Here is a 15,059-nt window from a genome sequence, read left to right as displayed (position 1 = left end):
TCCTACCAGTAGCTCGTCATCAAAGTGAAGAGGCCCACTACACGCTAGTAAGTAAGTGTCTAATTCAAGCTTTCACGAGAGTAAAATTTGCGGGCACTCCATTACGTCCAACGACATTTCCCCTGCCAAGACTTTTCAGTTGTATTTCAATGCTGTGCCAATTAAGCCTTTCTAAGAAACGAAATTAACGAGAGTTGCTCAGAAAGTAATGCAACGCAATTTTCTCTTCACGAATTTCCTTATTGAACATAATGAAAATTATACACACGAAAGAATGATTTTTTATCTACACACCCTATTTTTCCACGTAATCTCCATCCCGTTCTACGGCCTTTCTCCAGCGCAAAACAAGGACGTGTATGCCCTGTTGATACCAATCCTTGTCCTGGTGGCAGAGCCAGTGCATCACGGTGTGAATCATCTCATCGTCCTCAAAAAGTCTTCCACGAATGGCATCCTTTAATGCGTCTGTCCTCGCGACTGACAACATCAGCTAGCTGTAAGAGCTCGCATGTGAGAGCCGTGGGTCGTCTCCCCGACCGCTGCAAATCGTGGAGATCCGTCGAGCCGTCTTCTGATGACCTCACCCTCTGTGCCCGGCGACTAACTGTAGTTCTGTCGACAGCAGATGCTCCATAGACTTTGCACAGGTGTTCGTGAATATTCCCCACAGTTTCTTTATCTGCAGTGAGATATTCAATGATGGCATGTTGCTTGTAACATACATCACCTACAAACGCCATTTTGAAACTGTCCTTCAGCTACCCTATGTGACGGAAGTGACGGAAACTTGGCATGCTCATTCAGGAGACTTCAAATAATATATACGTAGCGTTTCGTATTCGTAGCATTGTTTTCGGCTGAAAAAAAGTGGTGCATTACTTTTTAGGCAACCCTTGTAGTACTTCAACCATCGTTTTACTAGCTTCCACTTCAATAACGCCGTGATTCCCGAGTGTCTTGACAAATGACTTATCTATTGACTGGTTTTATGTTGAAGATAAACTTCATGGCGCTTTTTGGGAAGTCGGTAGGTAAGTTCGTATTTGGGAATGCATTTATTGGTCCTTGTATAACTACTCATTAGCTTCTCTTGGCCGTATTCAATTTTTGGGTTGTCATTAACATTTTACTTCGCAAAAACAGTCAGGAAATGTGCTGTATATGACACTCAAAAGTATCGACAATACGCTGTTTCACCTCCTTTGGTACGTAAACAAGTGGTAACGGGTCAGATTACTTGCAGTCATCAGCCTAACAAAACTTTAAAGGAAGATTGATCCACAATAAGCGTCTTTTCTCCAATGCGAATACATGAAAACACCTGCGAGACGTTTCCAATTGAAAAAACAAATAATAATCATTCCGAATTCGTGCGACTCTCGGGTGAATATTTTCCAAGGTGTAACCGATTAAGTGGTGACTACATAAAGTAAAGCGACCGATCGATTTTTTAACTCCGCGCCCCTCAACGGAAGTGCAACGTGTTATTCACGTCGGTATCTAAACTGTTAGACTCATCAATCGTTGATTGTTCTTGTCGAAGGCAGCAATGTGAACTGCTTCTTTACGTCCATTATGAACTCTCATTTCCATTTCTCGCCTAAGGTAAGGTGTAAAAGGAACAGAGTGATTGTAGACATTCTAGTCAGAAAAAAACACTAAAAGATCTTGTAGAAGTAATGACGTTGATAGAAGCTTGAACGAAGATGAGTGGTTAATACTGAACACATTGTTCCCAGTAGAGTTATAGGAGATGGAGAGCTAAGTGGAAGGACTAAGTATGGTTTGATGTCAGTGCCTCGTAATGTGGAAAATAAATATCGCAAAATTTGATAAAATGATTACATATTTATTTCACGGAATACGTCAATGATGCATGATGACCATATTAAAGAATGACGGAGCCTTCTAAACGTGCTATGGGGGCAGTGGTAAGACACTGGACTTGCTTTGCGAAGCGTCAGGATCAATTCGACGTCTGGTCATCCATATGTAGGTGTCTGTGATTTATGTAAATCGCTTAAGGAACATGTAGTTACTTTTTTCATTATCCTCTCCAATCTGAGCTGATGCTTCATGTCTTACAACCTCCTCGTCGACAGGATGTTTTCTCTAATGAATTCTAAAATTATGGATGCAGCAATAATATGATTATATTTTTCGATTATTTTTACCTGTAACTCCGATCACACCTGCTCACCACCTACAACATGGTAAGGAGTGTCCTATACCAACATTGCTCTTTTTTTATACTTATGAGGCGTGCAAATGGGCAAAACATCTGAACATTCTTCTCAAGCCCAGGGTATTAAACAGACATTCTATATAAATATGAACGTGGCCCTGTAAGGCAGTTAATATTAGGTGCAATGAGAAATGCTGCTGTCATGTAACTAGAATGCATAAATTAATAAAAGTGAAAGTTTGGATCTATTCTAGAAAGACAAAACAGCTATTCCCTGTTTCATTCTACATATGAAGGGCTTATTTCAATAGTGGTACAAGTCCACTTTTGCTCATTCTGAAATACATAGTCGTACAGTTAAATGAGCGCTGAAAAATCTGCAGTTGAGGTACCAGAAATATTCAAGCTTATGGTTTCTTGGTGGAGATGAACCTTTCTTTCTGTTTTTTTGGACCATTAATGTCAGAAACATTATAGACAGAAAAGTGGAGTTAATGGACTTGTACCACTATTGAAATAAGCCCTTCATATAATTTTTCAACTGTGTTTTCAGGGTCAAATGGTACACAACAATCATATTCAATTACTTCCAACACTCAGTAATAAAATATAAAATATTTCACTCTTGGACATATCGAATTGGCAATTATTAAATTTGTTATCTGTACTTACCTTAGGTCCTGGCCGTACTTGCGTTAAAAGGAACAATGTATTGTTCTGGTCTTATCCTTTTCTGCATTGAAGCTCGCTGTTCTCTTGTTAAGTGGGGTTTTCCAATGCCATTAACTACCTGTTTGGTTCATCTCCTAAGTAGTTTCGCTTTAGCCTACTTATGCATGCCCCTGTCCTTATATTGGTAGATATTGTTTTGTTAGTTTTCAGTACATGAGATTAATACAGTTGCTTTTTGTTGATATAATTATTATTTTCTGAGGATGCCTCACATACAGCAAGTCATTTATGTATCAAATTTGGTTTTAATTTCTCCATGTGTTCCAAGGATACACTGGGACATACACTCTTATGTATACACACTTATACACACACACACACACACACACACACACACACACACACACACACACACACACATACGCACACAGAAATATACACTCTTAAGGAAATAATCTACACACCATGAAGGAATTATCCGAATGAGATGGAAATCGGTAATGTGTGTGTACAGCCAAACAAATGATTATAATTCCTGAAAATTGGATGATTTATTCAACAGAAAGAGCTTCAAAAACTGAGCAAGTCAATAACGCGTTGGTCCAAAATGTGTGTGAATCTTATGGGACCTGACTGCTAAAGTCATCAGTCCCTAAGCTTACACACTACTTAACCTAAATTGTCCTAAGGACAAACACACACACCCATGCCCGAAGGAGGACTCGAACCTCCGCCGGGACCAGCCGCACAGTCCATGACTGCAGCGCCTTAGAACGCTCGACTAATCCCGCGCGGCCGTTGGTCCATCTCTGACCCTTATGCAAGCAGTTATGTAGCTTGGCGCTGATTGACAGAGTTGTTGGGTGTCCTCCTGAGGGATATCAAGACAAATTCTGCCCTACTGTTTGCAAATTCCGAGCTGGTTGGAGGGCCGTGCAGTAACTCTTGCTGTGTGTGGGTGGCTGAAATGTAAGCCCAGGATGGCTTTCCACGAATAGCACGGACCACTGAGCTGGAGGATGCCACGGATGACAACCAAAGTGATCCTGCTATGAAACGCATTGCTACGCCAGACCATCATTCCTGGCTGTCGGGCCGAACGTCGGCTGGCACCCCACAGTTGTACGGAGCATCTCCAGACACGTCTTCACTGGTCATCTGGGCTCAGTGACTCCAGTGATAACTTCTCTACACCAGTCAAATAGATTCCAGGCCGAATGTTCCTGATACCACTGCAAACAGGCTTATTGGCGTACAGAGGCCAATGGTAGTTGGTGCCGTGAGCTCAGCCACGATTCTGTAAGGCTCCTATTAGTGCCTGTTGCACGATAGGTCGATGAGTAACGCTCTAACGATTGCTTGGTGTTCTCGTTCTGTCCTCTCTGTAGTTCGACCGATTCCCTCTTGACGCTGTGTTCAGTCGTTGTTCACCCATTCCTGCCAACATCGTCGATCGGTAGGTTGGGAAAGGGGAGCAAACAGTGAGATCATCGGTCCCATAGGATTAGGGAAGGATGGGGTAGGAAATCGGCAGTGACCTTTCAAAAGGAACTATCCCGGCATCTGCATGAAGCGCTTTAGGGAAGTCACGGAAGACCCATATCATGATGGTCGGACGCGGATGTGAACCGTCGTCCTCCCGAATGCGAGTAAACTGTGCTAACCACTGCGCCACCTCGCTCGGTCGTCGAATAGGGGCATCGCTCTTATTCAAATATGGAGCGATTCGACGATTACTCCAACCGGCTCGTTTGAGCCCAACTACATGCCTTTCTCAAATGCTGGCATTTGCGTATATTGTTCACGCGCCCGTCAAGGAGGCATAATTACTCTTCAAGTGCGTACATGGAATGAAATTGGCAAAGGTTTTATGCCTTGGTATCGACATGTCCCTCGTTTACCATCATTGTCCATTGTGGGGTGAAATTGCGCTGCAGCGTGACACGTTCTTCCACAGACCGCCGAAGTTTATGGTTTTGCATTTTCCGTCGATACCTGTATGAGTATTTCTGTGGTGTTTCGGCAGATATTCTCAATGTAGTTTTTGCAATGTGTAGCTGGAGTGACCCCAAAATACTGATCGTCACGTCTTGCTTTTGACTCCCACTATCAAAATAAATGGTTGATTTATTTAATGTTGCGAGTAAAATGATTCTTAAAGCGCAATTTGATGTGACCATTTGACAGAGCTATTCGAAATTAGTAAATTATTTTTATAGATCTGTATTAAGCACTCCGTCTTCAGGCCACAAGCGGCCCATCGGGACCATCCGACCGCCATGTCATCCTCAGATGAGTATGCGGATAGGAGGGGCATGTGGTCAGCACACCGCTCTCGCCGGCCGGTGTGGCCGAGCGGTTCTAGGCGCTTCAGTCTGGAACCGCGCGACCGCTACGGTCGCAGGTTCGAATCCTACCTCAGGCATGGATGTGTGTGATGTCCTTAGGTTAGTTAGGTTTACGTAGTTATACGTTCTAGGGGACTGATGACCTCAAATGTTAAGTCCCATAGTGCTCAGAGCCATTTGAACCAGCCATTTGAAGACCGCTCTCCAGATCCTTGTGATGGTTTTCTTTGACCGGAGCCGCTACTATTCAATCGAGTAGCTCGTCAAATGGCATCACGATGCTGAGTGCACCCCGAAAAATGGCCACACTGTATGGCTGCCAGGATGGTCACCCATCCAAGTGCCGGCCACACTCGACAGCGCTAATTTCGGTGATCTGACGGGAACCGGTGCATCCACTGCGCCAAGGCTGTTGCCACGGATTTGTGTTAACAAGGATATTAAAAACACGAGGAATAACCAGTACGCCAGTAACGGGTGAGTAACGTTGCTCTATGGCGGTAGCAGTCAGCGTGGACCAGGGCATTGCTCAGTTGCTGCTGGAGTACTGTGTTTTACATGTTTTAATGTTATTATCAATAAATATCCATAAACAGAATATCACACTACAATAATCTGAGACCGCTCTATGAAATGGGCCGTAAAATTCCACTTTAAAAATCATTTTGTTTGTAACGGGAAACAAAACCGACATTCGACGTCTCGTGAAAGACGTGATGAGCAGTATTTGTGTGTACTGATTCCAACGACACATAACAAAGATAAAATTCTGACTGCCGGAGTCCCAGAGAAACTCGGCCTGTGACTCTTAGGACGGACTAATGACGGAAAAAAAATTAGTAAACCTGAAGAGACAACGTCGATTTTGATCCCGATGACGGCATACACCATCTGGGTGATCGTAGATGTACTGGTAATAGATAGCGTACTGGCATAGTTACCAGAGACTCATCTATGTCTACCCTTTAATAGGGAATGCCCACAGCCAGAGGACTCAGTGTGGTGCAAACGCGTGATGCAAGTAGACAATCGTGCCATGCACACGTAGCCGTGCTTCCTACAGCCAAGCGAGCGTGTGTGAAAGAGGAAAATTGTGGCCTTCCGAGTGGAGGGATCTTCCGTTCGAAGAATTGCCATACAAATTGGACGTCATGCGTCAGTTTTGCAAACTATGTTGGTGTCAGTGATTACGTCGGCATTCTCACACCCGTAGACGAGGTTGTGGACGTCCACGCTGCACAGACGAGCACAGACGTGTCAACACGAACTGTTGCGAATCGCTTATAAACAGTGGGCTCGAACAACTCTAACCCGTTTTCCACTCACGCCAAAGCATCGGCGTGCACGGCTCGACTGCTGCTGTCATAGGATCATTTGGAAGATGGAATGGCGCACAGTGGTCTTCAGCGATGAAAGAAAGTGATGGTCGTTTGTACGTACGACGAAGACGTGGTGAGCGCTGTCCCGTGGAGTTAATTCGTCCAAGATACACTGGCCACAGTCCAGGCCTTATGGTCTGGGGTGCGGTAATCTACAACCCTCATTCACCTTTGGTGTTTCTGGAGGGGACGTTAACCAGCGCTCTGTACGTGCAGAATATTGTTAGACCCGTTCTTTTGCCGTCCTTGCAATAGGAAGGTGATGTGTTGTAGCCGCGCACAGTGGCCACGCAGTTCAAGGCACCGTGTCACGGACTGCGCGGTCCCTACCACCGGAGGTTCGAGTCCTCCCTCTGGCATGGGTGTGTGTGTGTCGTTCTTAGTATAAGTTGGTTTAAGTGGTGTGTAAGTCTAGGAACCGATGACCTCAGCAGTTTGGTCCCTTAGGAATTGACACACATTTGAACATTTGACGTGTTGATCCAATAGAATAACGCTCGCCCACACACCGCCCGAGAAAATCAACATTCCCTGCAAGTCGTGCAGCATCTTCCCTGGCCAGCACGATCTCCGGAGTTGTCTCCAATCGACCATGTGTGGGGCTGATGGGACGAGAAGTGGCTCGTGCGACTCGTAAACCAACAACTCCTACAGAACTATGTCGAGCATAACGTATCCCATGACAGAATTCTCCATCCGTATGATCGACCGGATGCCAGAGTCAGCCCTCGGAAGATACATCACGTACTAATATGGGTATTTCGAAATGGGCCGATACTTGGTACCTCACAACTGCTTGTGCTACTGATCTGTAAAGGCAATCATTTCATCTACTCAATATGCTCTGTTACAACGATAAATCTTGAATGAACCGGAAGCCTCTAAAAGGGTGTGCGAATTTTTTTGGCAGTATATATATATGTTCCAACGTATCCCTGGAACGGCTGTAGAAATTTTAACCAATCCTGACACATAACTGAAAAAAGTTGTGATGGCAGAAGGCATGCCTCACCATCTTATAGGTGGGGTGCAGATGTGAACGGAGTTGCGTGTAAAAATAATCTAAAACTAACGATATTAGTGTTTCGTCCATACTCCTCGTGGTCGCTAGACTGATTAGTCTGGACGACATTTCACATCCAGCGCTTCAGGTGGCGGCAGGAAGAGTTGGCATTTAAATTGTAGCTCTGGAGCGCATCGGTCAGTTCCAACCAAACTTGGTTCACGTACGACTTACCACATTCAAATAAATAATGTCGGCTAAGATATCTCTGCCTCTCTTAGAGCAAGGCCTTGTAATCAGCCAGCAAGTGAATGAAATATGTAGTTGATAATATTGAAATATGTACATGGTATTTAACTTAGTACCCAAAAATGCAAATTTCGTGAAAGAAAGAAGTCTTCTTACTGAACTGGCCTGAAAATAATGATTTTTTGCAGGAATTATTGCGGTATTTGTCTGAATTAATTTAACGGTGACTTCCGATATATAAAGTCTATTGACGGATAGAATTTTGAACTCCGCAACTCTCCAACAGGAGTGCAATATCTTATCCACGTCGATATCTAGGTTTTTACACTGACCAGTCGTTGGATATCCTTGACGATGAATGTGGCACTGTCCCACTTTACACTCCAGAACGAGGAATCAAGGCATGTTAGGGTTTCTCTCACTCGAACAAAGAAGTCTTGAGGGAAATTATGTTCCTGTGTGTATTGTTTTATTTTGAAATAGTCACTTCATTCCACGATTTGGCTATTAGCTAAATTCAACCGCCCACCCCACTTGGGTATTTTTCAGCTGCCTTTGTTACTTGCTAATAGCTAAATCATGAAATAAAATGATTATTTTAAGATAAAACAGCATAGACAGAAAATGCCTTGCCTCAAGGAAATCACAGAGACTGTGGACCCACATATACAAAAGATTGTTTAAAAAAGAAGGGCAACGTTGCACAAAGGAATCGAGCGTCTCCTCTGCAAATGAACAATTCCGGGAATCAACAGGAAACGTAAATCTGAAATCCAGATGGGAATCTGAGGTGCGCTCCTCCTGAATGCCTTCACGAGGTCGAGTGAATCCAATTGAGAACCTACACAACACAGAAAGGTGGTCAACGAGAGTCTAAGCTGCGACTTTCTGCTCAGTAGCAACGACCTAAGCTGTAGATTACAAATGTAGTCTGCACTGTAAGAAATCCAGAACTTTCCGCGACGACGTCGTATCCTTCTACAGTGAACATCTGTTTAGAACCAAGACCATTTCGCTAGTTGTAGAGGTAAATAAAGTTATTTAAATGTGTATCTACTTGACTATTTGTTATCGTCAGCGCATCAATGATATATCTGAAATTTTCACTTTTTCACCTCGTAACTTTCGTACTGGTAGTTTCCGGACCATGGTTCACTATTTCCAACTGTTAACTTAGCCTACATCCATCACCCTTTAATGTTTCTTCCACCATCACAGACATTCCTTGTGTAAGGACATTTTTCCCATAAAATTTTGGTAATAGGTCTATGTACAAAGATCTTCGTAATCAACCTAATACAAAGACTAAGGACTAGCTTTTAATGTTGACAAGTGTGAAGTTGTCCATTGAGCAAGAAGTAAAAGTGTAGTTTATCTTCGATACTTAATGAACTTCGTAAAGTACTAATGGTATGTGTGGGCTCTCCAGATTTATGAAAAGCTGTTCAAAATCTATAGAAACAGAACTTTTAATAAACTTTACTTTTTTAATTACTTTATTTTGTGTTTCTGTGAGTTGTGTATTTATGTAGAACTGAACAGGTATCACAAGTAGCGAGTAAACTTCGTTGACATTGTGGTGATGAGCTAAGACTGACACAAACTATAAAGCATCATTCTGAAGGCTGCGAAAATCGGACTGAAGATCACTGAAAATAATACCGAAAACATGCGTTCTTTGGTAAAGGAGAACTTGTTATACACCATGAGCTGCACTTCAAATGTACTATTTCTACAATTTTGCTTCCACCGTTTTTCTGGAAGGTCGAGGTTTTATTGTGAAAAACTTACAAAATGTTTACGATTCAAAGTATTTGCCACCGCTGGCCAATAGTTCCCCTACCTTTCGGGCTTCATGCACATTCCACGGCAGAAGGACTGACCGTCTTTTGAGGACATGAGGAATCGATTCAATTTATCGCTTGTTAGTATGACCGGCAATGCTGGACTGCTAGGTTGTGTGACACTGATCGAAAACGTGGTAATCAGAAGGAGCAAAAGACGGCAGGCGGAGTACGACTTCCCACTTCGTTTCCAATTACGTTCAGAGGTGCTTTGCGTTATGGAGTCCAGCACTGCCGTGCTGCAAAATCACCTTTCCGTTTCTATAGTTGTATTATGGCCGTTCGTCTTTCAGTGATCGCTCAAACATATCAACTGCTTTGGATAATGATCTCTTGTGACTGTTACCTTCGGTTTCAGTAGCTTCGAAAACCTCTCTTCCACCGTCGGCCGGCCGCGGTGGTCTAGCGGTTCTAGGCGCTCAGTCCGGAACCGCGCGACTGCTACGGTCGCAGGTTCGAATACTGCCTCGGGCATGGATGTTTGTGATGTCCTTAGGTTAATTAGGTTTAAGTAGTTCTAAGTTCTGGGGGACTAATGACCACAGATGTTAAGCCCCATAGTGCTCAGAACCATTTGAACCTTCTTCCACCGTCATACCGATTTCGACGTCAAAATCACCGTTCTTGAAGCACTGAAATCATTCTCTGCACGTTCTTTCACTAATAGATGCCTCACAATAGTCTTCACCCAGCATTTCTTGAGCATCAGCCACAGATTTCTTGATGTTAAAGAAGAAAATTAAACCTTTTCGCATATGACGAGAACTAGGTTCGTAAGTTGACATATTCAATCGAGAATAACTTTATGATGCAATGACAAATCAACTAACATTTTGATGGCGTTACGTTTACAAATGTCTAAGCTTACTGTGTAACTCTTACGACCTACCACTTGCACCACCATTTTCCGCTACTACCATCTATGGCAAAACGACGGAAGCAAGATTATAGAGATAATATTTAGTTGTTAGACCGATATTCGGGCATGCAGCCCGTCATCAGTGGATTATGCTGGGTTCGTCTACATCAAAAGACGTGTTTGTCAAATGCAAAATATTTATGTTGTAGGGTACAGCGGGGCTATTCCGCTCACGGGGTTAATCCGAATGAAATAAGAAACGTTACAATAGTGCACTAGTTCCTCACAGAGCCAAGGTCGTTTAGCTTTCAGTGTGTCCGTGTCGCCGCATGTGGCAGTAATAAGGGCGTTTTCCGTTACGTTATTGACAGAGCAGAAGAACAAACTGTAGAGATAAGCGAATTGTGATGGATCTTTGCCACAGTTACAGAATACAACCTAGCAAATTAAGGTATACATAGCACAATAATGTGAAAATTTAAACCCCCATTGTTACTTTTATAAGAACACAGGTTACGCAGTATGTGTATCAACAAATATTGCTAGATTTTTCCACAAAGGTCTGATTTGCCACGCCTTTGGAAATGTCTGACCATGGGGCTGTTTCGCCACGTACACGTGGAGCTTTTTTCACATAGTCAAATTATTAGTTTAATTGACGTCCTACTTCGAAATACTAGAGAACACGCTTTCTTCATTTCTTTTCAAATGATCCGTACATACAAACAGAAAAATCCAGTTGCTTCAGAGTCTGAGGAAGATATGAGACAAGCAGTAACAAGTGTTATAGGCAGTTCTCTGGATAAAGTGCCAGCTATGTCCTACACGGTTTCACGAAGTGTGTGTGGATGCAAAGGGAGGAAAAATATTTCCTTGTGGCAAATGGTCCTGATATGGACACAGACATACACTGGGCAGAATAGCTTTAAATGGTTCAAATGGCTCTGAGGACTATGGGACTTAACACCTGAGGTCATCAGTCCCCTAGAAATTAGAACTACTTAAACCTAACTAACGTACGGACATCACACACCACCATGCTCGAGACAGGATTTGAACCTGCGACCATAGCAGTCGCGCGGTTCCGGATTGAAGCGCCCAGAACAGCTCGGCCACAGCGGCCGGCAGAATAGCTTCTTGACTGGGTGGAATAGTGGAATAGTCCCACTATTTTTATATAAACTGAAGCGGTATAGGCATGCGTATTCAAGTACAGAGGTATGTAAACAGGCAAAATACGGCGCTGCGGTCGACAATGCATATGTAAGACAAGTGCCTCATGCAGTTGTTAGGTCGGTTACTGCTGCTACAATGGCAGGTTATCAAGATATGAGTGAGTCTGAACGTGGTGTTATAGTCGGCGCAAAAGCGAGGGGACACAGCATCTACGAGGTAGCGATAAAGTGGGGATTTTCCCGTGCGATAGTTTCACGAGTGTACCGTGAATGTCAGAAATCCGGTAAAACATCAAATATCCGACAACGCTGCGGCCGGAAAAGGTCCTGCAGGAACGGGACCAACGACGACTGAAGAGAATCGTTAAACGTGACAGAAGTGCAACCCTTCCGCAAATTGCTGCAGATTTCACTGCTGGGACATCAACAAGTGTCAGCGTGCGAACCATTCCACGAAACATCATCGATATGGGCTTTCGGAGCTGAAGGCCCACTCGTGTACCCTTGATGACTGCACAACACCAAGCTCTCTCTACGCCTCAGTTCTGACCGTCAATAACACATTGTACTGTTGATGATAGGAAATGGACTGTTGATTTGAATCATGTTGCCTGGTCGGATGAGTCTCGTATCAAATTCTATCGAGCGGAGGGACGTGTACGCGTACGGAGACAACCCCATGAATCCATGGACTCCGCATATCAGCAGGGGGCTATTCAAGCTGGTGGAGGCTCTGTAATGGTGTGGGGCGTGTGCAGTTCGAGTGATATGGACCCCTGATACGTCTAGATACGACTCTGACAGGTGATACGTACGTAAGCATCCTGTCTGATCACCTGCATCCATTCATGTCCACTGTGCATTCCGACGGACGTGGGCAATTCCAGCAGTACAATACAAGCCCCCACTCGTCCAGAATCGCTACAGAGTGGCTCCGGGAACACTCTTCTGAGTTTTAATGCTTCAGCGGGCTACCAAACTCCCCAGACATGAACATTATTAAGCATATCTGGGATGCCTTGCGACGTTCTGCTCAGACGAGATCTCCACCCTCTCGTACTCTTACGGATTTTCAGACAGCTTTGCACGATTCATGGTGTAAATCCCCTCCAGGGCTACTTCAGACGTTAATCCTGTTGCGGCACTTCTGCGTACTTGGGGGGACCGTGCACGATATTAGCAGGCATGCCAGTTTCTTTGACTCTTCAGTGTATAAGCCCACATGATTCCGTCACCAGAGGCTGTTTCAGTTGAATCCTATTGTCCATTAAGCTATGTCGTTTTGTATAATTAACCGGAACAACGAAACGTGGGAACTGGTTTTAAAGCTCCTATTAATTTTTGCTGACAGACATGGCCTAGTGCCCAAAATGTTTTATTTTGACTGAATCCTTTGAGTTGTTAGCCTGAAACTATGCCAAACGATAGAAAACAGTTATCTGTCTACTAAACTACATGTTTCGGATGCTCCAAAAATCACGCATATGGAAGTATTACACAGTAGGAACGCAACATTTTTAGAACCATGTGAAACAACATCAAGTGAGTTAGGTGTAGCACAAACTGAGGCAAAAGAGTGTGCTATACACCATAGATAATGATTTCTTAGACAGGGTAAATGAGCGAATTAGACCATACACTGAGTACGTCCAACACAATGACCTGAAATTAGACTTACTAGAACTTCAAGAAACTTAAAAAATGTTGAGTGATTTCACAGTTTAGGAAAATGTCGTGTAATAGTGCAAAGGCTGTTAACCAGAAGTGGAAGATATTGCAGTGAGCGCTAATTGTTGATCATTTGAGACCGGCTGCGACTCTAGAATGTCTTATGCTTTTCTCCCAGCTTCCGAATTGGAGGAGGAGGATACTGAAGAACAATATGTCAAGTAAGAGAATACGCAAAAAAGGTAAACTGAACATCAGAGAGGACCATAAGTTGCATTGATGAATTAGTGAAAGGTCCTCCAGATATTAGTACTTTGTTCCTGTTTGGTAAAACTATTCGGTTACAGCATTCTTTGATACTTCATGAGACCAAGCTCCCTTAACATGTCGCTTACATCTGCGCAGACGAACAGCTAACTCGCAGCATAGAAAATTTAATCAACGCCTTTTTAATTAATGCACATGGACTGCCTTTCACCAGCAGGTTCGCGACAAAAACTACGAGGGCGCGTCAGGAGGGAATTTCTGCGCGTCCCTCTTCGTCGGGAAAAAGATGCGTGCGTTTCTTTGTGATGAAGCTGAAACGCCACCTTAGAAAAATTATTCAAGACTGTGCTTAGACTGACACACAATATTTTTTAGCGCAACGCAATCTGACTTTTAAAAATCCCTACGAAAGAATGGCCCTGACTAACATTAACCTATACCTTTCACAAATCACTTACCTCACAAAAATCTTCGTTACTCGAATTACTGCAATACAGCGAGCGCCACTAGTGTCAGCTAAATGAAAGTTCAAACTACGGAAGGCACTAACTACTGATAGGCATAGTTAGCGAATGAAAGATTTTAATAGAGAACAAACAATGTATATACCTTAATAGTCATAATATATATAGCAGTTCATGACATCCATTCTTACAAATTTCAAAACTCCGCCATTTCTCTCCTCACATCCACCACTGCTGGCGGCTCACCTCCAACTGCGCAACGCTACACGCTGTTAACATCCAGCTGCCGCTGCCCAACACTAGAATGGCAGACAACAATGCAAACCAGCCATAGACTGCACACAGCACAGCCAGTGATTTTTCATACAGAGCGCTATGTGGCGTTACCAATAAAAAAACCTAAACAGCCTACTAACAAAGCTAGCTGAAAATTACTGTCATTAAAACATTGTTACCCACGAGATTTCGAGCTAGCTCTCGGGGCGGAATTTTCTAATTACGCCACGGGTGAAGTTAATATGGAAGGCCTGTGTAAATGTGAGAGCACATCTGTGAAGTCCAGGGTGCTGGGTGAGGGGGAGGGAGAGAGGTGTGTGTCACAAAATCGGAAGTAGTCAGTGCTTGCTTCAGCCAGAAAGGAACAGGTTACAGGGAGTAGTTCCAGCAAAATAAAATTTGAAAATAAACTGAAAAAGTTTCTCCTCGATAACTTCTATCCAGTAGAAGAATTTGTGTTACTACAACGTGTAAAAGGTGGTGGGTAGGAATAAGTAACTCACAGCTGTATATTTAAAGAAAATGAAACCACCTTATAAATAAGATATAGCAGTGCCGGTTTTGTTCAGAAGTATGATGCAATGTTCCTTCAAGAACTGCGGCGACTACAGCCACTATAAAATACATGAAATATATTTGCAGTTCCGAATATGGACAACCATCAGTT

The sequence above is a fragment of the Schistocerca gregaria genome, chromosome X (assembly GCF_023897955.1).
Source record: "Schistocerca gregaria isolate iqSchGreg1 chromosome X, iqSchGreg1.2, whole genome shotgun sequence".
Taxonomy (NCBI): domain Eukaryota; kingdom Metazoa; phylum Arthropoda; class Insecta; order Orthoptera; family Acrididae; genus Schistocerca; species Schistocerca gregaria.
Note: the sequence above shows the minus strand (reverse complement) of the source record.